The sequence below is a fragment of the Aquarana catesbeiana genome, linkage group LG03 (genome assembly GCF_042186555.1).
Source record: "Aquarana catesbeiana isolate 2022-GZ linkage group LG03, ASM4218655v1, whole genome shotgun sequence".
NCBI lineage: Eukaryota > Metazoa > Chordata > Amphibia > Anura > Ranidae > Aquarana > Aquarana catesbeiana.
Window position 1 is genome coordinate 51599723 of NC_133326.1, and position 26520 is coordinate 51626242.

The following is a 26520-nucleotide window of genomic DNA, read 5'->3' on the forward strand; positions in this document are numbered from 1 at the left end:
ACCCTTAGGAAGTGGCAAAGTCAAATAGCAGGCTCCAAGACTTCTACAGGTAGACAGCCATGCAGGGAAAGGCATCCAGCAAGACACCACATCTGCATGTGCAGATGCTCTCCTATGGCAACAGCCTTAGAACAGTTCCTAACACAGATCGTAACAAACTCGTTTACTTTTATACAGTCACTTCTTGTAGACTCTCAGCCCACTGAGCTCCCAGTCTCTCTCACTAGACTTGCTGATTCACTGCCACTGAATTCCGTGAGCTCTTCTAATCTTCTTACTTTAGTATCTTCCTCAAGCATCACACCCGCTTCCCTGCTGGGTCCCTGGCTTGGCACTCCAGATACTCCTCAAGCATCCCACCTTGGCACCTGCTGAAGTTTCCCAATTCTTCACCATCCCCGGTTGGTGAGGATACTGCTCCGGTACTTGCTTCAGCTACTCACTGTGGTCCCTGGTAACAAGGTGGTTGGTCCCTTAGTGACGACAGCTTCCCCTCTACCTCCGACCATGACAGGTTCACGGGCCGGCAGAACTATCACTTCTGGTTGGACTGCAAGCCGCAGTACCAACCCTATGCTGCTCTTTTGCTTCTGGAAAGGCCCTCAGACAGCCTAGCAGCCAGATGTGCCCGGGGTAGGCCCAAACTCCAGCCTAGCAGCCCGGGCAGCACAACACACATCCACCCAGACAGCCATCCAGGTGGCACAGAACACTGGTCACATGACCTTACCCAAATAAATAGGCTCTCCCAGCAGGCCAAGGGACCCAAGAAAATCCCTGCCCAATGGCCGAGATACCCCATCTATTCCTAATCTGTCTTTGCAATGCCCTTGTCTTATTCCAGTGTCACCAGATACCAGGCCACCTAGTGACAGAAGAGAGAAGTGCAGCAATTCCAGACTTATGCCCCGTACACACGGTCGGAAAATGTGTGATAGGACCTTGTTATCGGAAATTCCGACCGTGTGAAGGCTCCATCACACATTTTCCATCGGATTTTCCAACACACAAAGTTTGAGAGCAGGATATAAAAATCCATTGTCGGAAATTCCGCTCGTGTGTACACAAATCCGACGGACAAAGTGCCATGCATGCTCAGAATAAATAAAGAGATGAAAGCTATTGGCCACTGCCCCGTTTATAGTCCCGACGTACGTGTTTTACGTCACCGCGTTTAGAACAATCGGATTTTCCGACAACTTTGTGTGACCGTGTGTATGCAAGACAAGTTTGAGCCAACATCCGTCGGAAAAAATCCTAGGATTTTGTTGTTGGAATGTCCAAACAAAGTCCGACCGTGTGTACGGGGCATTAGGGTGAAATCAATTGATCCCTCACAATTGGCCAAGGCATTGATACCTGGCAGGTAAATTTAGGAGCAACCCTGCCTAGACATCAGGGTAGTATATGTACACATGGTTATAGAACGGGTTAAAGAAGACAAGGGGCAGTTATACACAGAACTCCTTCAAAATGGGATAAACTTTACAATGGTGTAGCACAAGAATTGGTATTGGGCCCAGTTCTTTTCACTCCATTTATTAATGGCATGGTGGAAGGAATAGAAAGTAATTTTTGCTGATGACACAAAATTCTGTATTTGTTAAAACTCAGCAGAATAGAGAGTGACATATTGCTGAAGGATCTCAACAGTGGCGTTACGGACAGGTAGAATGGCTGAGGAAATGTAAAGATGATGAATGGAATGTTATGCACCTAGGTTATAATAATAGTGTGCTTCCTATATATTAAACAGAATTTAGAATATAGTTGGATAAAGAACAAAACTGGAATAAATCTGAAAATACTGGTTACCAGTAAACTAATGAGCATATATTAAAGTGATACTAAACTCTGGTTTATTTATTTTTTATATTCAAGTACGTATTCTTAATTTAAAAAAAGTCCCTTCTGTTGCTCTCAGCCTCCTCCAAATCTTTGAATTCCTTCTCTTTGCTGCTGTGATCTGACTTCCAGTAAGTGCAGCTGTGCACGGTAGCCAATCTGCTTCTAACTTCAGCTTGTTCAATTAGGTTTTGGCAATAAAACCTGGAAGCTGATTGTTTTATATACAGAGTTGCATCCGATTTTGCCCTCTCCAGTTTTAGTAAATAAACCCCAGTGACCAGGGGCGTTGCTAGGTGGGAAAAAGACCAAGCTTGGCGGTGGCAGGGGATTGACTGCTTGGTGCGGGAGGGGGGGGGTTAGGCTAACTTGTTGCCTGGCTCACCAGTGTCCTTCCATGCTGACCACTAAACTGGCCTACCTGACCATTATACTGACCTACCTGCCCCCTACACTGACCTATCAGACCCTTACACTGACCCCCCTGTCACCTACATTGATCCCCCTGACACATACACTGACCACCCCTGACACATACACTGACCCCCCCTGACACCTACACTGACCCCCCTGACACCTACACTGACTCCCCCTGACACATACATTGACCCCCCTGACACATACATTGACCCCTTCTGACAACTACCTTGACCCCCCTGACACCTACACTGACCCCCCTGACAAATACATTGACCCCAGTTGACACCTACCTTGACCCCCCTGACACCTACACTGACCCCCCTGACACCTACACTGACCCCCCTGACACCTACACTGACCCCCCTGACACATACCTTGACCCCCCTGACACATACATTGACCCCCTCTGACACCTACCTTGACCCCCCTGACACCTACACTGACCCCCCTGACACATACATTGACCCCCTCTGACACGTACCTTGACCTCCCTGACACCTACACTGACCCCCCTAACACCTACACTGACCCCCCTAACACCTACACTGACCCCCCTGACACCTACACTGACCCCTCTGACACCTACCTTGACCCCCCTGACACCTACAATGACCCCCCTGACACCTACACTGACCCCCCTGACACCTACACTGACCCCCCTGACACCTACACTGACCCCCCTGACACATACCTTGACCCCCCTGACACATACATTGACCCCCTCTGACACCTACCTTGACCCCCCTGACACCTACACTGACCCCCCTGACACATACATTGACCCCCTCTGACACGTACCTTGACCTCCCTGACACCTACACTGACCCCCCTAACACCTACACTGACCCCCCCAACACCTACACTGACCCCCCTGACACCTACACTGACCCCTCTGACACCTACCTTGACCCCCCTGACACCTACACTGACCCCCCTGACACCTACACTGACCCCCCCGACACATACATTGACCCCTCCCTGTGACAGATGACCTCTTGACACTCCTGCAGCTCAGCCTTACCTGTGTAGTGTAGCCCATCTCATTCATGACCACTTCGAGACAGCAGGCTGCACGCACCAGAGAGAGAGAGAGAGCTCCGCTGCCCACCCATTTACACAGAGCGAGCGGAGATCTCCCAGTGCCCAGCACGGCCTCAGTGTCATTCCTGCCTCCCATGGACCCGGCAGCGCCTATGATGGACGTCCTGCGGTCTCAGCATTGGCCAGTGGGGCGTCCATCATAAGAGCCGGGTCCAGGAGGCGGGACTGCCAGTGACCCTCTCTTGGTAGCTTCTGAGATGGACTATAGACTATGAACTATGGCTCTGTAGTGTCCATAGAGCAGTGCACATGCTTGTTGCAAATAAAAGTGAGAGGAAAAGGAGAGGTTCAGGAGCTCATGGAGGACATTACAAGGAGGCAGAAAAACACAGTAAGAAATGATTTCATAAAAAATAGATTACAGGGCCAATTAAAGTATAACTAAAAGCATTTTTTCAGATTTATAAGAGTGAAAATGGATTAGAACACCTCTCAATTTTTGCTGCTGTCTGTGCCCCCGTTAGGGAGATTCATCCTCTCTATTTGTACTGTTTACAATTATCATTGCAAGTGAAAGTAAAAGAAAATCCCAAATTTTGGGCTGTCCCCAGAAAAGTAATAGAGGGGAAATATTCCACTGGGGACACTAGTTCTGGTGACCTGGGGGTGGCAAGGGATTCCCTTAATTTGCAGGGATCTGTTTGGCTATGGGACAGGAAGTGAAGGTAAATCTCCACAATGGAACACAGATGGCAAAAAAAAACAGACAGGGTTTTTATCACTCCCTTACTCTACCCAAAATGAAAAAAAAGTGCCTTTAGTTCTACTTTAAGTAATGGATGTATATAGATGCTTTTTGGAGTACAAAGTAAAGTATAACTTTAAAGTATAACTTTAGGCATTTTTTAATTTTTTTTTTTAAAAAGCAAACCAGACTGCAATACCCCCCCCCCCCCTTAACCTGGTGCTGTATCCTGCAGTATTTTTTTTTGCCACAAGATGTCCTTTGTTTCTTGTGTTGAATGACACCACTTGCAATCGAACATAAAATTGGCCACATCTTGTATTATTGTACTGTTTCAGTCACTGTACTGTAAGGTTTTAAAGCAAGGTTTCTCAACCAGGTTTCCAGAGAGTCCTAGGGTTCTTCCAGAAGTTTCCAGGGGTTCCTTTAGCAATTTCTACTTCTCAGATAAGTTCCCACTGTCACCATTGATCTTTTTATGTGTAAGGAGGTAGTTCTTCCCAATGACCACAATTGTAAGGAGCATTCTTCCCACGGACCATCAAACTAATGTAAAAGGGAACACACGGGGCGCGCCATCTAAGTGCAGCATCAATCCATTTATTACGATTAAAAAGCTAAATGCAAACTCGCCGAAATATAAAATCAAAGAGCCAGATTGGATGGAAGCCCGTCCACCGGAAGAGTCACTTGTGTTGTCAGTGAGGAAACCAAGTTCAATGTTGCAGGAAGTGAGCAGAGTCACTGTGGGACACAAGGGAGGTCACACCTGGGGTGGGCTGGTTGTTATACCATAGCAATCAGCCAGCCAGCCCCAGGTGTAACGCCTCCTTGTGTTCCTTTTTTGTAATTTCAGAGATTCATTCCCGTCTCAGGTGGAGATGCCTACTGAAGTACAACACCCTTCCTATGGGATTTTTATGAATTCTTTATGATTTATTACTGATCTACCTATGCTACAGAAGGATATCTTCACATTTATCGAGGGGGGTAGAGGCTAACTTCTGTGGATGGTGCATTAGCATTCTATTGCGCCACCATTTTAATTGTTGTTTGTACACTAATGTATCATGAGCTGTAGCTATAGTAATTTATCCATTTTTCATTTTTCCCTGATACCAAAAAGTTACTTCAAGGGTTCCTCTAAAGGTTGCGGAAGGTTTTGAAGGTTTTATGTGCAACAGAAGGTTAAAAAAAAACATACTTGGAGGTCTTGGTTTTGTTATTTTGTCCTCGGGACCAAATACATTTGGAGTTTGCAGGCTGCAGAACTTGATATACCTGTCTTTTTTTTCAACCAAGCAATTTTTAGTGAAATCCCCACTGACATACCATATGCAAACATTTCCATCTGTAGTGTTTCTCATTTCGTTGAAAAGATCCCATCATTATGAAATACAGCGTCGCTTATGCATAGAAGTACAGTTACAGTAATACAGTTGTTTCTTATAGAAGCACGAGAACAATCAAACCTGTCCGCTGCTGGTATCTATTGAGCTGTGTATGGACACATAACTCCCAACTGTGACATATTAGAAGTGATGTTGGCCCCTTCTATTCCATTATGCAGAAGCTATCATTTGCCCAGGTCAGTTTTGATTGGCTGCATAAAAGCCAACGAAGCAGCTTGCAGAACCTAATGTACGATAGTCACAGGCGTGCACCCCAAAGCTCAAACACACATGCGTGTGTGTGTGCTGTGGATATATATATATATATATATATATATATATATATATATATATAATGTATATGCTGTACACAGACACACACACACACTTATAAATAAATGTAAAACAAACATTTTAAAATGTATTAAAACATGGACGGTGTCAGTAGGGCAGTGAACGGTGTCAGTAGGACAGTGGACGGTGTCAGTAGAGCAGTGGACGGTGTCAGTAGAGCAGTGGATGGTGTCAGTAGGACAGTGGACGGTGTCAGTAGAGCAGTGAACGGTGTCAGTAGGACAGTGGACGGTGTTAGTAGGACAGTGGACGGTGTCAGTAGAGCAGTGGATGGTGTCAGTAGAGCAGTGAACGGTGTCAGTAGGACAGTGGACGGTGTCAGCAGAGCAGTGGATGGTGTGAGTAGAGCAGTGGGCATTTGAATAGGGCAGAGGTTGGTGTCAGCAGGACAGTGGATGGTGTCAGTCAGTAGGGCAGTGCACGGTGTCAGTTGGGCAGTGGACGGTGTCAGTAGGACAGTGAACGGTGTCAGTAGGACAGTGAACGGTGTCAGTAGGACAGTGGACGGTGTCAGTATAGCAGTAGACGGTGTCAGTAGAGCAGTGAACGGTGTCAGTAGGACAGTGGACGGTGTCAGTAGAGCAGTGGACGGTGTCAGTAGGGCAGTGAACGGTGTCAGTAGAACAGTGAACGGTGTCAGTAGGACAGTGGACGGTGTCAGTAGAGCAGTGAACGGTGTCAGTAGGACAGTGGACCGTGTCAGTAGAGCAGTGGACGGTGTCAGTAGGACAGTGGACCGTGTCAGTAGAGCAGTGAACGGTGTCAGTAGGACAGTGGACGGTGTCAGTCAGTAGGGCAGTGCACGGTGTCAGTTGGGCAGTGGACGGTGTCAGTAGGACAGTGAACGGTGTCAGTAGGACAGTGGACCGTGTCAGTAGAGCAGTGAACGGTGTCAGTAGGACAGTAGACGGTGTCAGTAGAGCAGTGAACGGTGTCAGTAGGACAGTGGACGGTGTCAGTAGAGCAGTGGATGGTGTCAGTAGGGCAGTGAACGGTGTCAGTAGAACAGTGAACGGTGTCAGTAGGACAGTGGACGGTGTCAGTAGAGCAGTGAACGGTGTCAGTAGGACAGTGGACCGTGTCAGTAGAGCAGTGGACGGTGTCAGTAGGACAGTGGACCGTGTCAGTAGAGCAGTGAACGGTGTCAGTAGGACAGTGGACGGTGTCAGTAGGACAGTGGACGGTGTCAGTAGAGCAGTGAACGGTGTCAGTAGGGCAGTGGACGGTGTCAGCAGGACAGTGGATGGTGTCAGTAGGACAGTGGACGGTGTATGTAGAGCAGTGAACGGTGTCAGTAGAGCAGTGAACGGTGTCAGTAGAGCAGTGAACGGTGTCAGTAGGGCAGTGGACGGTGTCAGTAGAGCAGTGAACGTTGTCAGTAGGACAGTGGACGGTGTCAGTAGAGCAGTGGACGGTGTCAGTAGGACAGTGGACGGTGTCAGCAGAGCAGTGGATGGTGTGAGTAGAGCAGTGGGCATTTCAATAGGGCAGAGGTTGGTGTCAGCAGGGCAGTGGATGGTGTCAGTCAGTAGGGCAGTGCACGGTGTCAGTTGGGCAGTGGCCTTTTTCAGTAAGTCAGTGGAGCAGTGGACTTTGTCAGTTGTGCAGTGGATGGTGTCAGTTTTTTATTTTTATTATTATTTTTTTCTTACTTTTTAACAGTTTTTAAATTTTTTTTAATTATGTTTTACAATAATATTTTTTATCTACTGTGCGGGGGAGACGGGGGGGGGTGGACAGGCTGTAGGGGGCATCACACAGGGTAATTAGGGTGTGCCTAGGCACTTCTGGCACACCCTGTGCAACACAGAGGCTGGAGCAAAGAGCCGAATACCCCTTCCAAAGCTGATGTGTGAACCATCAAAGGAAAGTGATAGCTTCAAATAACTGCGTCGCTTTAACTGACAATTGTGTGGTTGTGCAAAGTTGTACCTAAACAAAATTGATGTCCTTTTTTCCCCACAAATAGAGCTTTCTTTTGGTGGTATTTGAAAACAATATTTTTTACTTTCTGCTATAATACATATCCAAAAAATATATAAAAAAAAACAAATGTATTCATCAGTTTAGGCCAATATGTATTCTGCTACAAATTTTTGGTTAAAAAAAAATCACAATAAGCTTACAGTCAGGTCCATAAATATTGGGACATCGACACAATTCTAATCTTTTTGTCTCTATACACCACCACAATGGATTTGAAATTAAACGAACAAGATCTGCTTTAACTGCAGACTTTCAGCTTTAATTTGAGGATATTTATATCCAAATCAGGTGAACGGTGTAGGAATTGCAACAGTCTGTATATGTGCCTCCCACTTTTTAAGGGACCAAAAGTAATGGGACAATTGGCTGCTCAGCTGTTCCATGCCCAGGTGTGTGTTATTCCCTCATTATCCCATTTACAAGGAGCAGATAAAAGGTCCAGAGTTAATTTCAAGTGTGCTATTTGCATTTGGAATCTATTGCTGTCAACTCTCAATATGAGATCCAAAGAGCTGTCACTATTAGTGAAGCAAGCCATCATTAGGCTGAAAAAACAAAACAAACCCATCAGAGAGATAGCAAAAACATTAGGTGTGGCCAAATCAACTGTTTGGAACATCCTTAAAAAGAAAGAAACCAACAGTGAGGCCAGCAACACCTAAAGACCCGGAAGACCACGGAAAACAACTGTGTTGGATGACCAAATAATTCTTTCCCTGGTGAAGAAAACACCCTTCACAACAGCTGGCCAGATCAAGGACACTCTCCAGGATGTAGGTGTATGTGTGTCAAAGTCAACAATCAAGAGAAGACTTCACCAGAGTGAATACAGAGGGTTCACCACAAGATATAAACCATTGGTGATCCTCAAAAACAGGAAGGCCAGATTAGAGTTTGCCAAACAACATCTAAAAAAGTTTTCACAGTTCTGGAACAACATCCTATGAACAGATGAGACCAAGATCAACTTGTACCAGAGTGATGTGAAGAGAAGAGTATGGAGAAGGAAAGGAACTGCTCATGATCCAAAGCATACCATCCCATTAAGGATGAGCTCCTCTGCAGCCGCACATCGGGAAATGTCTCACTTCCTGTGATTAGCGCTGCGCCGTGCCAACTTCCTGGTGGGCTCGGCACGTTCAGCATGCGAACATGCCAGCGCTCATCCTTACACCTCATCAGTGAAGCATGGTGGTGGTAGTGTCATGGCGTGGGCATGTATGGCTGCCAATGGAACTGGTTCTCTTGTATTTATTGATGATGTGACTGCTGACAAAAGCAGCAGGATGAATTCTGAAGTGTTTCGGGCAATATTATCTGCTCATATTTAGCAAAATGCTCCAGAACTCATTGGACGGCGCTTCACAGTGCAGATGGACAATGACCCGAAACATATTGCAAAAGCAACCAAAGAGTTGTTTAATCACTTCCGGACCGCCGCACGCCGATGTACGTCCAAACTTTTAAGGGGTATATCGTTGTTATGGCAGCAGCTAGCTGCCATAACCCTGGTATCCCCGTTTTCGTGCAGCGGTCCTCTTTCTGATAAAAGTGGTTCCTGCGGCGGATTCGTCGCAAGATCACTTTTATCGGTGGCGGGAGAGCCCCCCCCTCAATCCGGTGCCCTCTGCCGCTTACCGGAGCCGTCGGTAGCGGCGGAGGTGATCACATCCGTCTCCCTCCTGTGCCTGGAGACGAGTGAGGCTAAGATGACGCCCACTCGTCTCCATGACACTGCTGGGCGGAAGCGACGTCAAAACGTCACTTCCACCCATGCCTCTTAAAGGCATACTGAGGTATTTGACCCCAGATCTCATATTTAAGAGGTCCTGTCATGCTTTTTTCTATTACAAGGGATGTTTACATTCCTTGTAATAGAAATAAAAGTGACACAATTTTTTTTTTTTTAAATGGTGTAAAAATAAATAAAACAATGAAAAATAAATAATAAAAATAAAAATGTTTTTTTTTAAAAAAAACCCTGTCCCCACAAGCTCGTGCACAGAAGCGAACGCATACGCGAGTAGCGCCCGCATATAAAAACGGTGGTCAAACCACACATGTGAGGTATCGCCGCGACTGGTAGAGCGAGAGCAATAATTCTAGCCCTAGACCTCCTCTGTAACGCAAAACATGCAACCTGTAGTATTTTTTAAACGTTGCACATGGAGATTTTTGAGGGTAAAAGTTTGACGCCATTCCACGAGCGGGCACAATTTTGAAGCGTGACATGTTGGGTATCAATTTACTTGGCGTATCATTATATTTCACAATATAAAAACAAATTGGGCTAACTTTACTGTTGCCTTATTTTTTTATTCAAAAAAGTGTGCTTATAAGACCCCTGCGCAAATACGGTGCAAAAAAAAGTATTGCAACGACCGCCATTTTATTCTCTATATATAATATATATTCTCTCATATATAATGTTTGGGGGTTCTTAGTAATTTTCTAGCAAAAAAACCTGTTTTCAACATGTAAACACCTAAAATCCAAAACGAGGCTGGTCCTTAAGTCGTTAAGGGAAAGAAGTGGAATGTTTTGCGATGGCCAAGTCAATCACCTGACCTGAATCCGATTGAGCATGCATTTCACTTGCTGAAGACAAAACTGAAGGGAAAATGCCTCAAGAAACTGAAGACAGTTGCAGTAGAGGCCTGGCAGAGCATCGCCAGAGATGAAACCCAGCGTCTGGTGATGTCTATGCGTTCCAGACTTCAGGCTGTAATTGACTGCAAAGGATTTGCAATCAAGTTTAAAAAAGTGAAAGTTTGATGGATGATTGTTAATCTGTCCCATTACTTTTGGTCCCTTAAAAAGTGGGAGGCACATATACAAACTGATGTAATTCCTACACCGTTCACCTGATTTTAAAGCTGAAAGTCTGCAGTTAAACCACATCTTGTTCGTTTCATTTCAAATCCATTGTGGTGGTGTATAGAGCCAAAAAGATTAGAATTGTGTCCATGTTCCAATATTTATGGACCTGACTGTATATTGATTGGTTTGCGTGAAAGTTATAGCGTCTACAAAATAGGGGATAGATTTATGGACTTATAATTTTTTTTAATGTTTTTACTGGTAATGGTGGCGATCTTCGATTTTTAGTGGGGCTGCGACATTGCAGCGGACAAAGCTGACCCTAAGTGACACTTTTTAGGGACCAGTGACATTATTACAGTGATCGATGCTAAAAAAATTGCACTGATCAGTGTATAAATGACACTGTCAGGGAAGGGGTTAACACTAGGGGGAGATCAAGGGGTTAACTGTGTTCCCTAGGTGTGTTCTGTGTGGGGGATGGGCTCACTGGGACTACACAGAGATCGCTGTTCCTGAACACTAGGAACAGCAGATTTCCATGTTGTCCCCTGTCAGAATGGGGATCCGCCTTGTTTATACAGGCAGATCCCCGTTCTGCCTTTCTGTGGATCGATCGCGTGTTGGACACAGTATCTATTACTCGAAAGGACGTACAGGTACGTCGTTTTGCACAATAGAGCCGACCTGCCGCAGTATACGTACTGTGGCTGTTTGGCAAGTTGTTAATGTAATTTTTATTTTTTTAACTTTATTGCTGTCACAAGGGGTGAACAAGTCCCTTTGCGATAGCTTTGGGCAGGTGACAGTTACTTGTTATGTAGTTATCAGGGGTCTTTTAGACCCCCAATATCTCCCCTGACCTCCAAAGCAGCTAATCAAACACAGATCATGCATGATCATTTCCATCCCTGGCTGTAACAGTCAGGCAAAGACAGCTCCGAAACTGAAAGTGACAAAAAAAATCACTGCTTCCGAGTCCATCTGTCAAAGAGGAAATTGGGGAACAAATGTTCCTCCATCTCCTCTGTGGGCAGCCGTCCCGAATGTTTACCATGGGCCCAGGACCCGGGATCAACGGGGAGCCTGGGAACCACCGTGGGCAGAGCCAGAGGGGTGGGTCCCTTCTGAGCTCTGTAAAAGTGACCACTTTTATAAGAAAGCTGATCAATGGCTTAAAGAAATGGTTGGGGCCATGAAAAAAAAAAATTCCAAATGTTTTTTTTAAATTTTTTTTTAAGCACATTCCTTTTTTTTTTTAGGGTGGAACACCACTTTAAAGCTGAACTCCAGACATACAGTACCTTCAAACTTTCACATTTGCACAGGCTCCTTTCTTGAACTGAAACTACCTACTGATTTACTGCACACTGTGACCTTTTAACAGTGTGCATTAAAAGCCGCAACAAGTTAGAACCCGCCTCATTTCCTGGGTAGAGAACGTCCAGCATCAACTAGCACTTTTCTCCCCAGCTTGACTCTCCCTGGCCTGCCCTCTTCAAATCGTAGAGGATCAGCATCATATGCTGGCGTTTCTTAGAGCGATCTGCATGCACGTAGAGCATGCCTAGGAGCACCCACTCCTCCAGACTGACATCACTCCATCAAGACAATTTTGATATTTGCATACTCATCCCAATAGCCAGCCCACTGTTTGCAATAGGGCTGAGCACTCTGGAAAGTACTGAGACAGGGTGGTGCAATGTTTTCTAGAAGCTATGTACAGCACCCTGTCATCCCCTCCCACCAGCCATCATTTGTCTGTATTGCACAGGGCAGTGTTTCTCAACCAGGGTGCCATCTGGGTTCCCCTGGGGTACCAAACACACAGGACCCAGAAAGTCCAACAAAAATAAAGCACCGCTTCAGGTCGGTCCACATAATACCCCTTCCCTAAGTCCTTACATCAAGGTCCCCACTCAGCTTACAACCAAAGAAACTTGATTAGAACAAGTGGATGGCCGCACACCCTAGTAGGATGTTTCAAAAATCTTTATTATAGCAATAAAGACCCAGTATGATCTGGATCGGGGGGCTGTCATGTATAGGGGGCCTCTGATGTCTGGGGGGACTCTGATGTCATCAGGACCTCTAATGTGAAAGGGTGACTCTAAGGAGAAGGGGGGACACTGACATAATTGAGGCCTCTGATGTGAAGGGGGCTTCTGATATGAAGGGGCTTCTGATGTAACAGGGGGACCTCTGATGTGATGGGGGACCTCTGATATGAACAGGGGGGCTGATGTGATGGGGGAGACCTCTGATGTGATGACCTGTAATGTGAAAGAGGGGTTCTGCTGTTAAAGTAGTTCTAAAGGTAGAAATTTTTTTTACCTTAATGCATTACCTGCATTAAAGTAAAAAATGTCCCAGTAGTTGTATCACCCACTTATCTCCCTATATACATTATTCCTATGTCGATTCAGAGCTGTGCCTGTCTACACTGGTCTCTCTCTCTATCCTTACAGGACAAAGAGGTCAATTAAATCCAGAATTCAGTGGGGAGGGAGTAGGGGGTGGGGCCAAGCTGCACACACAGCCCAGCCAATGAGCGAGCCCGCACATGCTCCCCCATAGCAAGCGGCTTTTTATGATGGCGTACGCAGAAGAGGAGTAGTAGAGAGCATTGGTGGAAGACCCCAGAAGAGGAGGTTTGTGGCCACTCTGTGTAATACCATTGCACAGAGCAGGTAAATAAAAACCTGATTCTTATTTCAAGAAAAGAAAATAGACATTACAACCCAGTGGCGGCTGGTGCTCCATTTTATGGGGGGGGGGGTTAAACAAACTAGCCTCCACGCCACAACTCCCCCCCCCCGGTTGCGGTTGGTCAATAGTCCCCCCACCAGCCCCGCACTTACCCCTGAAGTGAAGGTCATGGTCGTATCTGGGGAGATATGATGCAGTAGAATGTAGGAAGACGTGTAACTGCCCTGGACCAATCTGAAGGGTCCGGTGTGCCTGCCAGAACGAGCCGAGATGATCATCAAGGGAAGCCAACAGGGAAGCAGGACCGAAGACCAGGGGAGCCAAGCCGAAGTGTCAGGTGCGCCTGGATGACATGCAGCACCAAGCTGGATGAGAGGAAGGAGAATGGAAGCCTGCCCTTCTGCAAATCAGGTCTCAGGACCCACTTCCTGATTGGCCGGGAGGAGAATCAGGAAGACAATAGCGAATATTGTCTTTTTGAAGCCAATTAGAGCCTCTGGCTGTAATTATGTGCTTCGAAAGAAAAAAAACCCATTGGAATCCATGCATTTGGTGCCTAGATTAGGGGCCAGGCGCATGGATTAGGGGGTGACGGGCCGCCACTGTTACAACCTCTTTCCCAATTAATTTCATTAAGTCTGTTGTGTGCATTGTCCCAGGTTCAGGTTACCCATTGATAAGTACCATTTACGTTTTTTACATTTTAGTCCGGGGTGCTTCGAGATTTTGCAATATACAGAAACCCATTAATGAGGTCAATGGATCTAAAATAAGGTATGTAATAAAGATGGACAGGTTTAATTAAAAAAATGTCATTAGCATGTTGATGAGGGGAAAGTATGAACCAGGAAAGGAAAAATATAAGCAGATTAAACTTCAGCTTTAAAATTTACTAACTATACACAGTAGCAATGAGATCAGCAGAAAATCTACATATACATAGACTGTATATACTGTACATAAACTATACATATATACTGTACATAGAGTGATAGTATGAGAATTATGTTCTGCACACAGGTCCCTTCACATGACATCATTATTTTTGCTACACTGGATTTATGAGGATCGCTGCACAGTTTTTAGACCCATCATATTTATATATATATTTTTTTTTCATATTTATATTTTATCCTTCACCGAAACGGACTTTAATTAATTTAAGCTCATACAGATAGCTGTAGATTCCAGAACAGAGGTAAATTAATTAGGACTTATCTGGAGTTGAGCATCTAATTCGTGGAAAATGAAATACAGTATTCTTTGACAAACATTTGTTGTGACAAAACCAAGTCCCATAAGAATCCCGATTAATTAATGTGATTGCAATAGTATGACAAATGAATCCCATAGCAAACAGTACTCGCTGCATGACAGGTCTGCTGCTTGATATTTAAAGGGAACTAGGACTGAGAGAAATATATATATGTGAGATGGACAAAGAAGAGCACCAGTCAGTTGTCTTGAAAAACCGTAAATATGTATTAAATTGAGACAACAGGAAGATAGAAGGTAAAGAGGGGGGAGGATTATTACGGTGCCAATATAACTCAATCAAAAAATTATTAAAATAGTACATTTTATTACAAAAATCTCAAATACATATCATACACACATAAATTGCTAATCAAAATTATACATTAAAAGGGGAGCACATAAGATTTCCTAATGGCCAAGTTGGTAAGGGCCTGTGTATAATTGCGGGTCAGGTCTTCCCTACATGTTTCGCCAAGACATTGGCTTCCTCAGGGGAATAGGACATGACCAGTATAGGGAAATAGTTTTATAATGAAAAAAATATAACATGACATAAGAACATGGCAATTTATGTGTGTATGATATGTATTTGAGATTTTTGTAATAAAATTTACTATTTTAATAATTTTTTGATTGAGTTATATTGGCACCGTAATAATCCTCCCCCTCTGTTTCTCCCTTTTTCTTAATTATTGGGATGAGGTGCCTTATCTAATACGGACATACCTGCCACTCTTTGCACTTTTCGAAGATAGAAGGTAACCAACGTGTTTCAGGGCCAAATATTCCCCTCTTCATCAGGGCATGGATAGGAATAGGAAGCTCTTCCTAGAGGACTCTAAATATCAAAGCTCCTGGGAATTGTTTAATATTAAAGGATAGCATTTTTAGTCGGAATAAATGTCTGCTTGGGGGACTTTATTGAGCATTATGTTACAGAGGGGGCTGGTGTGTTGGTGGCATGGTGAGACTGCATCATATTTGTCAATTTCTTATTTTTCCCACAGTTCCACCATATCAATCCTGCCTGATCAGTAGAGGTATCCACTGTTACGGTTTTGGCCTGACGTACCTCAAAATCTTGAGTAGGGATGAGCTACGAGTCAGGCCAAACTAAGTTTGATCCCGCAAGAAACTGTCACATGATAGACGGCCACTCACCCAATCAGCCGCACATAACAATAAGGCAGGGATGGTGACATCATTACCCTAATGTAGTCACATGGCCATATTTGTTCAATGATGTCTCTAGCATCTCCGCCTGACAGCCACACGTAATAAGGAGGGGGGGGGGGGGGGCGGGGTGCTGGTGACATCATTGACCTAAAATGGCCAAAAGGCCATATTTTGTCAATGGCATTGTCCAAAACACGGCCATTGGCCTTCCTTCTATCATGTGACAGTCTCCTACAGATTTGGGCCAAACCTTAGGTCACCCTTTATCCTGAATCCTTGCCCCTCCTCCTCTACACAGCCACACAAGTTAAAGTGTAACTTCACTCTATCAAACAACATTAAATAATACTGCTGTTAGCATTAGTAAATAGATAGGAAACTATATCATATTTACTTGTTTTAAACTTTTTTTTTTTCTTTCTTCAGTTACTTCTTGGTTTGCAGGCCTAGGTAAATCTATCATTCATCCCAACAGTCTTTAGGAGGGGAGGACAGTCTCTCAGCTAAGCACACCCTCCATGCCTGAGCTAAGGGCAGATGGATTCCAGGAAGTAAATGCTACATTAATCATTTGTCCTTACTCAGCCACAGCCATACATCACAACTTTTTGAGGTAGGAATGAGGGACACCTATTAGCGAAAGTATGCAGATATAGGACTCGCCCTCTGCCACGCCCCCTTAAAAAAAATAATTAGTTAAACCGACAAGTGATTTTTTTACCACTACTATTCCTTTATACTGGCTTTTGACATTTACAAATGCAGCAATTTAGAAATTGGATGAAAGGTTTAGCACTGGGAAACATTTATATTGACGTCTTCCCAGAACCCCAGGATGTGCATTGGGCTTGCTCAGTAATCACTGTTTCTTTCGGACACAGCTGATCACAGATTGAGGTATAGAGCCAATCACAGCTGATCCCATGTAAACAAATGCCGGTTATCAGCATTTCCTTTCCTCAGCACAATAATCAGCTATCCTGTGACAGTACACATTTACACTGATAATCAAGGCACTGATTATAAGTGCAGCCCCATCGGTGCCCACCAGCGCATCATATCAGTGCCGCCTCATCAGTGCCCATTAGTGTAGCCTCATCAGTGCCCATCAGTATAGCCTCATCAGTGCAGCCTATCAGTACATCTTCATCAGTGCACATCAGTGAAGAAGAAAAATTACTTACAGTATTTATTGGCGTATAACACGCACCGGCGTATAACATGCACCGGCGTATAACACGCACCCCAAGTTTAGGAGGGAATTTTAAGGAAAAAAACTTTTAGGAGGGAAGTTTAAGGAAAAAAAACTTACATTTAAATGCCCATCAGTGCAGCCTCATTAGTGTTCATCTGCAGCCTTGTTAGTGCAGCCTTGCCCCAGTGTCCAGTGCAGCCTTGTCAGTGCAGCTTTGCCCCAGTGCAGCCTTGTCAGTGCAGCTTTGCCCCAGTGCAGAATTGTTAGTGCAGCTTTGCCCCAGTGCAAAATTGTCAGTGCAGCTTTGCCCCAGTGCAGCCTTGTCCCCAGTGGTCAGTGCAGCCTTGCCCCAGTGCAGCTTTGCCCCAGTGCAGCCTTGCCCCCAGTGGTCAGTGCAGCCTAGTCCCCAGTGGTCAGTGCAGCCTTGTCCCCAGTGGTCAGTGCAGCCTTGTCCCCAGTGGTCAGTGCAGCCTAGTCCCCAGTGCCGCCGACATACACAAGTTTAGTGTGTATTTTTAAATAATGCGCCGCGGAGTTCGGAGGGACTCGGCGGCACTCGTTCAGCTGAACAAGCGCCGCCGAGAACACAGTGACTGGGCGGAGCCAAGATACACATAGCCGAGGGTTCTCGGCGCCGTTCACAGTCACGCCCAGTCCCTATGATGGACATAACAGAGGTCCAATGGCGGGACTGGGCGGGACTGTGAACGGCGCCGAGAAGAGCCGAGAACCCTCGGCTATGTGTATCTCGGCTCCGCCCAGTCACTGTGTTCTCGGCGGTGCTCGTTCAGCTGAACGAGCGCCGCCGAGTCCCTCCGAACTCCGCTGCGCCATATTTAAAAATACACGCTATGTGAATGTCGGCGGCGATCGCAGCAATCGCTCCGATATATCACAAAAATAGCGGGGATCGGCGTATAACACGCACCCACGATTTTCCCCTGATTTTAAGGGGAAAAAAGTGCGTGTTATACGCCGATAAATACGGTATTTATAAAATGTTATAACAGAAACAAAGAAAACTTTTTTTTTTTCAAAATGTTCAGGTTTTTTCATTTGTTTAGCAAAAAATGAAAACCCAGTGGTGATTAAATACCACCAAAACAAAGCTCTATCTGTCTCAAAAAAATGATACAAATTTCATATGGGTGCAGAGTTGCATGACTGCGCAATTGTCATTCAAAGTGTGATAGCACTGAAAGCTGAAAATTGGCCTGGGCAGGAAGGGGGTGAAAGTGCTCAGTAGGCAAGTGGTTAAAACAGCATTAAGCCCAAAACCAAAAATGTAATATATTGCAGCTTACCAATTATTTGATGTGATGGCTGCATTATTTTTCTTTTTAGGCTTTTTTCCCCTCTGTTTTCACCTGGTGATCTGTCCAGTAACACACCTGCTGTATTAGTGTGCCTTCATTCTGAATGAACGCAGGGGCATTCCATTCCCGACCACGGCCAGGAAAGAAGAGTTGTTCAGACTCCTCTTTTCTAACCCATCTCAGCCACAGTCATCTACCAGTGTGAAGCATGTGTCTTTAATTACTTCGCTAACTCTGATCCATGTAGTGTTAAACACACTCTCCACTTCTGTACAGCAGTTACAGGACAGGATGGATGTGATGGAGGCCCGTCCAGCCAACGTGGTAGTTGCAGCGGCTTCCCCAGATCCTGGGCCGTCTGGGTCCTCAGTAGGTAACACCAGTGTACCTCTGGCTGTTCCTTCTCCATTTAATGTATCACCATCTGTTTCTCCTGCCCATTTTATTCCTGCTAATCTTAAAAGGATATTTTGGTGGGGAAAGATGTCAGTTTGGCATCCCTGCTCATAGCTTCACAGGACGTCGTGGAAAACAAGGCTTATGCTTGCGGGGAAGTCTCGGTGGTCCTCAAAACCCGTGATCCTAGGCTTAACCACAAGCTGAGCATTGCCAAATTCGTCCTTTCTTTCGGTATCTACAGGGATGGTATTTGTGCAGTCAGACCCGGTAGAAAGGAGGAGATGGACCTTTATCTCCACAAGGTGGTAAATCTGGCCCACAAATATGGTGGTGGTTCCACCTTCTACGATTATGACCGATCTTTCTCGGCTAAAGTTTCTGGTTGAAGGCTTTTCTGAGGGGTTTCCATACAGGCCTTATCACCCTACCTTTGCAGAAGGTTGAACGTGCCAATTCGTTGTCTGCTGCCGCTAGGCCGGGTAGTATATGATTTATTGCAGGATGAGTTAGCCAAGGGGTTCGTCATTGGGCCTTTTGTATCTTCACCGTTTAACATGTGGAGGGTTAGCCCCATTGGTGTGGTAAGAGGTACATTTTCTCATAAATTTTGTTTAATCTATGATCCATCGGCTCCTCATTCATCACCGATACCTAGTTTAAATTCTCTCATTCTTTCAGAGGACTTTTTATTGCAATATTCGTCTATAGACTTAGCCATCCAGCATTTTTTACAGACGGGTCAGGGCACATGATTGTCTAAAGCTGACATTTCGGATGCCTTCAAACTGCTCCCCATCAAACCATCTCTCTGGCAATGGCATGGGTTCAAATGGCGGGAGCGTTATTACTTTGCTGCCAAGTTAATGTTTGGCTCCAAGAGCAGTCCTTGGCTCTTCAATACGTTTGCCTGAGCTCATAATTGGGTTTTGTCTTTTCAGATGGGTTGTGGCAAGGTTATTCATTACTTGGATAACTTCTTGTTATTAGAATGCCCGGCACAGCCTCCCAAGGACCTCGCACCACTCACGGAATTGTTCATGGATCTGAACGTCCCCTTAGCTGCCCATAAGATTGATGGGCCTTCCACTGTGATTACCTTTTTAGGTATCACCTTAGATACTGTCCGCATGATCACCAGTCTGCCTCAGGACAAGCTGGTCAGGATTCAAAATGTGGCTGCTGATGCATTATCTCGTGCTGATTTCCGGTGTTTCTTTCAACAGCATCCAGAAGCAGATCAGGTGGTCAGGCCGGTTCCACCGTTTGCCCTGCTGACGTTGGATTAGATGCACTCAGGGTGCAGGCATCCATCCTGGTGAATGCGTCACTGTCAAGGAACACGCTTAGGGCATACAAGACAGCATGGAGGTGTTTCTGTGGCTTTATGTCCCTCTATCCCTGTAATTGGGTGGGGGATGTTAAGTACATGATGACTTTCATGGCCTATTGTCATAACAAGTTGTCACTGTCATTTAATACCATTAAGCTATACCTTTCAGGTATTCAGGTAAAACTTCTTTTCACTTCTCCATCCCGACAGACTGTCCTTTTTTGCAGCTCATCCTATTAAAGCCATGCTTAAAGGTATCCAGAAAACACAGGGGAAGCCAGGGGTGACACGCTTGCCTTTCTCCGGTCAGATGTTCTGTGATCTTGCAGATTTGTTGTCCCTTTCACCCTTTGGGTTGGGTCCCAGCTTGGTCCTCAAGGCAGCGGTCTTCCTTAGCTACTTTGGTTTTCTCAGAGCTGGGGAGGTATCCCGAGCTGGTCTTCATGCACCAGTTCTCTTCAGGGGTAGTCTCACCAGGTTTCCTGATCATTATGCTCTTCAACTCCCCAACAACAAGAACTGGCAGACAGGGCAGGGTTTTTATGATTAAATATTACAGTACTAACGCTGTCTGGTGTCCAGTGGAGGTCTTGGATCAGATTGCCACCATGTTTCCAGCAGCCCCTCTCGATAGTCCATTGCTTCCCTTCCCTACACAGGCTCTTAATTCCAGTCAGTTTATCGCACATATTAGGATTCTGATTGCAAACTTGGGGTTGAACCTGAAACAGTTCACGGGCCATTCTTTTAGAATTGGGGCAGCATCTGCGGCATCCAAGCAGGGGGTCCCATCCCATGTCATCTAATACATGTAATGTTGGCAATCATCTTGCTATAGTCGGTATATTCCTGATCCCCATGTGGAGGTCAAACGTGCTTTTGCTACTTTGTTGGATTAGTTATTTGTCATGTTTTTCATTAAATTACACTTACTGTACCTAGTTGGTGTCTCTTTTTCCGTCTTTTTAGCTTACACTCACGCACACCTCAGGTCACCATAGTTGGGGTTACATCTCCTCCAGTATCCTGACTCTGACTACAAGTTAGAAGTCGGAGCCATATAATCCCCCCTCCTCCCCTACGTACTCGTCGGCTTGCATTTCCGGGTTCCCTCCTACCCATTCCCCATATTTTCCATATTTTATACTTAGGGTATGCCCTCTTTTAAGCTTACTCTCACGGGCGACCATGGCACACCTCAGGTCGCCATAGTTGGGGTTACATCTCCTCCAGTATCCTGACTCTGACTACAAACACAATTAATTAGATACAAATTCAATAAATATGAAAACGACAATACATCTGCAAATAATCAACTTTAGTATCAAATTGAGGACGTTTTCTAAAGAAATAAAACTAATAAAGGAAAAGGTAAGAAACAGAAATTTTCTAACAATTGTTTTAGGACACAAAGATAAATGTTGGAGAGGCCAAAAGTGGAAGGGTCAGACAGAGCTCACAAACAGACAAACAACCAACCATCAGACAAATGGTAAAGACAACGAAAAAAACAAAAAGGACAAATGAACTAACGATAACTCACAACCAATCAAGCAAAACGAATACCAACAACTAAACAAACAAGAGAATTATGAACTAAGGAAAATCATCAAAACTATAAAAATGGTTTATAGCTTAAGGTTTCGTTTAAACCAGGAAAAGTAGTGGCCTTGGGCATCAGGTGGGATATGCTCAAGTGCCACACATTTTATTACTCTTAAATAAAAGTTATGAAATAAGCCTACATGTCATCTAATTGGTATTTCCATTAAACCTTTTTTTAATGAGGGAAACATGGTCCCTTACCCTTTTGAAGAAGGGTTATTTGGTCTTTCCAACATAAATAGTGTTGCATGCACATTGTATTAAGTAGACAATACCAGGCGTTTGGCATTGATTGTTATTGCATTACTGAACCATTTAACATATATGGGCAGTACTCGCACTTCTTACATGAAAAAGTACCTGGAGCAGATGACATTGTTTTGGTTTGGGCCATATAATGGCTCTGGACCAAACGATCCTTCAAAGATTTAGAGCGCTTATAGGTGATAGATGGCTGTTTGTCAATATATTTACAAGCAGTACAATCGGCTAACAGAAGTGGCCAATATTTGTTGATTATTTGTCTTACTTGTTGGAGCTGTCTAGAGTATGTGGTAATGATTCTCATCGGCTGTGGATTTTGTGTATTTAGATTTGTAGATCAGAGAGTTATGTGTATGTGCATTCACCCTATTGAAAGCTTTTTTTAGGTGACTGTTACTGTAGTCTCTATGGCGTAGACATGAGTATAGTATTCTAGCTTTAACTTCAAAATCTTTAAGATTACTTGTCATAAATCAGATGTGACCAGAACTGCTTGACTGTGACAAAGTGAACCAAACGTAAGTGAAAAAGTAAGTCATATATTAATATAAAGCATACAAATATAAACGCACCACCAATACCAAACCGTATAAACAACCAAACAGTGACAACAAACTAACCAGCATATACAGCAAAAGGGGATACCAGAATCGTAGTCTTAGCCAGGCCAGGGTCATAAACAGGAGATCAGCAGATGGGGGGCAAGGAGTAAGACAGACAGGGACATGTTTTGATACAGAGCACTCTGTATCAAAACATTATCTCACCTCCCATGGAAGAGATCCCTCGGGCACCATATTTTTGGGGATCGATAAATTTAGGCCCCATTGGAGGGGCAGTGTTCTTGTTAGAAGCATCTCACGGTTGGAGATGGCTTGGGTTCACAAGTTAAAAACTTATACCCCCTTTGGCTTCAACATTGAAGTTGATGTCAATTCTTTTATTGACAATTCCTAGGTATTCCGTGTTATTTTATGATCTATTCTGATTGTATTATTATGCCTGTGTATCTGATCTGTGCTTTTTGCCTATTACTTGTGGGTCCCATGATGTCCTTTAATATCTACTATAATTATGTACTGTTTTTGATTTTTACTGTGAGTGCTATGTGATGATATATTATCTGACAGTGTTACTACTATCCGATTCCATCTCATTTTGTAGGGGGCGCTCTTCCATTTCGGGGAGATTCTGCTATTATAATTTTTAATTTTTTTATTATTTACTTTTTTTCACATCTTTTAGACACTTCAATACTATACACTATGACAGTTAATTGAGCCCTTATGATGTATTTTCATTCTTTTATTTATACAATTAATGATTTGGTTTGACTGACAAAGTAATTTTGATTGCATTTATACCTTTTTAGGGACTGCTATTTATAATGTATCTGCATTATTAGCGGTGTCTTTTTTAGTTTTGTTTTTTATTCGGCAATTCCCCATTCCTTTTATATCCTTTATAGGTTACACATTTGATGCTTTCCAGACACCCATTCAATGTACATGTGTTTGTGGCTTCTTATGTGGTAATTTTTTAATTTTTAATTTTTATATTTTGTAATATGGGCTATGAGGTGTATTCATCCAGTTGCCCTCAGTTTTTCCCTTAAGTGGGATGGCGCCCAGTGTGTCTCGTCTGAGTGAGGCTGGGTCTTTCTATATATAAGCGGTGCATCACGACGCCGCCCGTATCCCGTGACCACGTCCGCTAGTGACAAAACGACGTAGGGAGGAGGAGCCACGTCCTGACGTCACCGCTGCACGTCCAGTCCCGGAAGCTATGGGCTGATCTGAAGCCGACCGGCTTTCCCATACTGTTTGCTGTTATTATTTCGCCGATCTGTAAGTGTTCATTTGGCTTTTATCATTTAATTAAATGTGAAAGGATTTACGCTATGTGGAGCACTTTGTGTGTTTTTTTTCTGGTGAATACATCATTCTGCTGTGATTCATGGTGATGATCCCCACTGATGCTGTGGTATCCAGTGCCTGCCTGTGAGATCCCGGGTTGGGGTTACAGCCATCTGCTCAGCGTGGTCCCCTGTAATAAGGGACCATTGCTTTCTGGTAAGCGGCAGTGTTTTCCTGAGGTGGAGGTCTCATCAATGCACTTGTCACTATAATGTGAATCTACACTACCTATCACTTTGGGATTTGTTTTTCACAACATGGACTTTCTTATGTATCAATCATCATACATTTAACTTTTCTTTGTATTCATTATGGACAATTTTCAACAGTACTTTCCCTATGTCTGCACGTTTGTTTGATTACAATTGTTTAATCATTTAGTTTTTAATTTTTGTATCTTAATACTATATTTAGCATTCATTATTATCATTATTATTTGTGGCACTTAACTTTGCAGTTTTCACCACACTTTGTATTAGCGCGACTTTATTTCCTCAAATGTCAGATAGTATTACCAGCGGGTGGAACCTTTCCTGATATTACTACAGTTTCTTTTGAGACAAAGGTACTGACTGTAAGGAATACTTTGACACAGATGATCTGTTGCTTAGCATTTTTGGCTAAGTGTATTTTCTTGTCTTTATTTTTAGTTTAACATCTGAACAAACCTGTTCTGTGGCCCCTGCCCCCGCTGTTATTCATTTACACAGCTTAACCTAAGTAAGTGTGTTCACCTTGCTTTTTTTTAAATGAGAAGTGCTAGTTTGCACATAAACATTGGTACTATTTATTGGTGTTGGTTTTGCTTATTTTTAGTCTGGTCCGTGTCTGCCTCCTGTGGCCACCTGCAGCTTTGCAGTGGATTTAGCATTTCACCATTTATTAAATAATTTTATGAACATTGTTCTAAGTGTTATCTTAGGAATACAGGGTAAGCATATTGGATGGCTGATATTTGCATACATATACATAAAGTTCAACTAAATGTAAATGTCTTGTGTATATATATATATATATATATAAGTTCTTATGTAATAATTATGGTATATTTTTTGTATATTCATGTCTATTAGAAGGCTGAGACCCCAAGCGGATAGCAACCCCTGAGGAAGCCCATTACTAGGGCGAAACATGTTGGGATTCAAGTTTATGCCGCATTAACAGTTCACGGATCACATTTATGGGTTTTACTTTTAAGCCTATGTTCTTTTAACATGACCTTTTAGATAATCTTGTTAATACATTTTGAAGATTTTGTCATAATATTTCTTTGGTTTGTTTGTGTTTGCACCGCTATAGTCCCATCCAATCTCTTCTATTTCAATGATTCCGGGATGAGGTGCTCCTTATTGTGATAATCTATCCACATTAGCTCATACTGCATTAGTGTGAAATGTTTTTCTGCCAGAGAAGTGGCACAGTGCCACCTACAGGTTGGGAGACAAACTGCATCCCTGGCAAATAGTGGTAAAGAATCTCTAATCTCGAATTACATCTGACAACTGATTACTGCACCTCTAAACAGCATTAGAATCATAGGTGATACTCAGATAAGTGACATTGCTTATTTGTCATGATATAACATCAAACAATACTCCCAAAAAAATCTGAAGATGTTCTTACAATATAAATAGGAGTATTTCAGCCTTTTCATGTTTAATCAACAGATTGCCAAACATGTTAAAGTGTAAATATTAGACAACTAACACAGCACAGAATGTTGCAACAATGTCAATATTAGGGCGCTGTGACATCACTGCTAAGCACACAATGACGCAACCAGCTAAGTATCCACTTTAAATGGAAATGAACATGTTTTTGTTTTTGAACAGGTAAGTTAAAATAACTGGGACTGAATCTTTTTATATCCTTTTCACTGCTTCTCAGATCTATAAAGGGAAATAAAGAGAGTTTATGCAGCCAGTAGCAAATATATAAAGAATGGAACTGCGCTTACCCAATGTGTGAAAAAGCTGTTTCAATGAAAAGTGCTACTGTGTACAATAAGGTGCTACCGTGCAATAAAAATGTATGTGTGACTCAACAAGTGCTACTGAATATATTTATAAAAAAAAAAAAATGTGAAAATTATATATTTTTTTTAAAATCATATTCAGTACCACTTGTTAAGTCACACATACATTTTTTATTCCATGGTCCAGGTCTGTTTAGCATATATTTCACACTACAGTTACATTCCTACGCACTGTATATAGTGCAATACTTTGAATTGTAATAGAGAAGTCTTATTTCAGTGCACACATTTCACAGCGATAACCCAAAATAAAAATCACTTATATCCTCTGAAGATCCCTATTCAAATTATACAATACTTTATCTATCTACCCATAGGCAGATATTTTCTATGCTGAGAGTGAGCAGTCTATATATTATAATATTGCTACACAATTGTGCCAAAATCAAAATGGTTGTAAAGCTCTGCCTTTTTTTATTTTATTTTTTGTTAAAATAACAAACATGTCATATCATGTCATACTGTTTTGCGCAATGGTTTTGCACAGAGCAGCCCCGATTCCTCCTCTTCTTGTGTCCCCTGCCGAGTGCCCCCATTGCAAGCCACTGTATCTCAGCCAATAAGGAGTGAGACAGTCCAGAGATCCTCGGCTCTCATGCACATTGCTGGATCAAAATTGAGCTCCGGTAAGTTTTTTTTTTTTTTTTTTAAATAGATAACTGGTAGTAGCTAATGGTTGCCAACATCCCTTAATTTCATATGGATAAAAGGAGAAA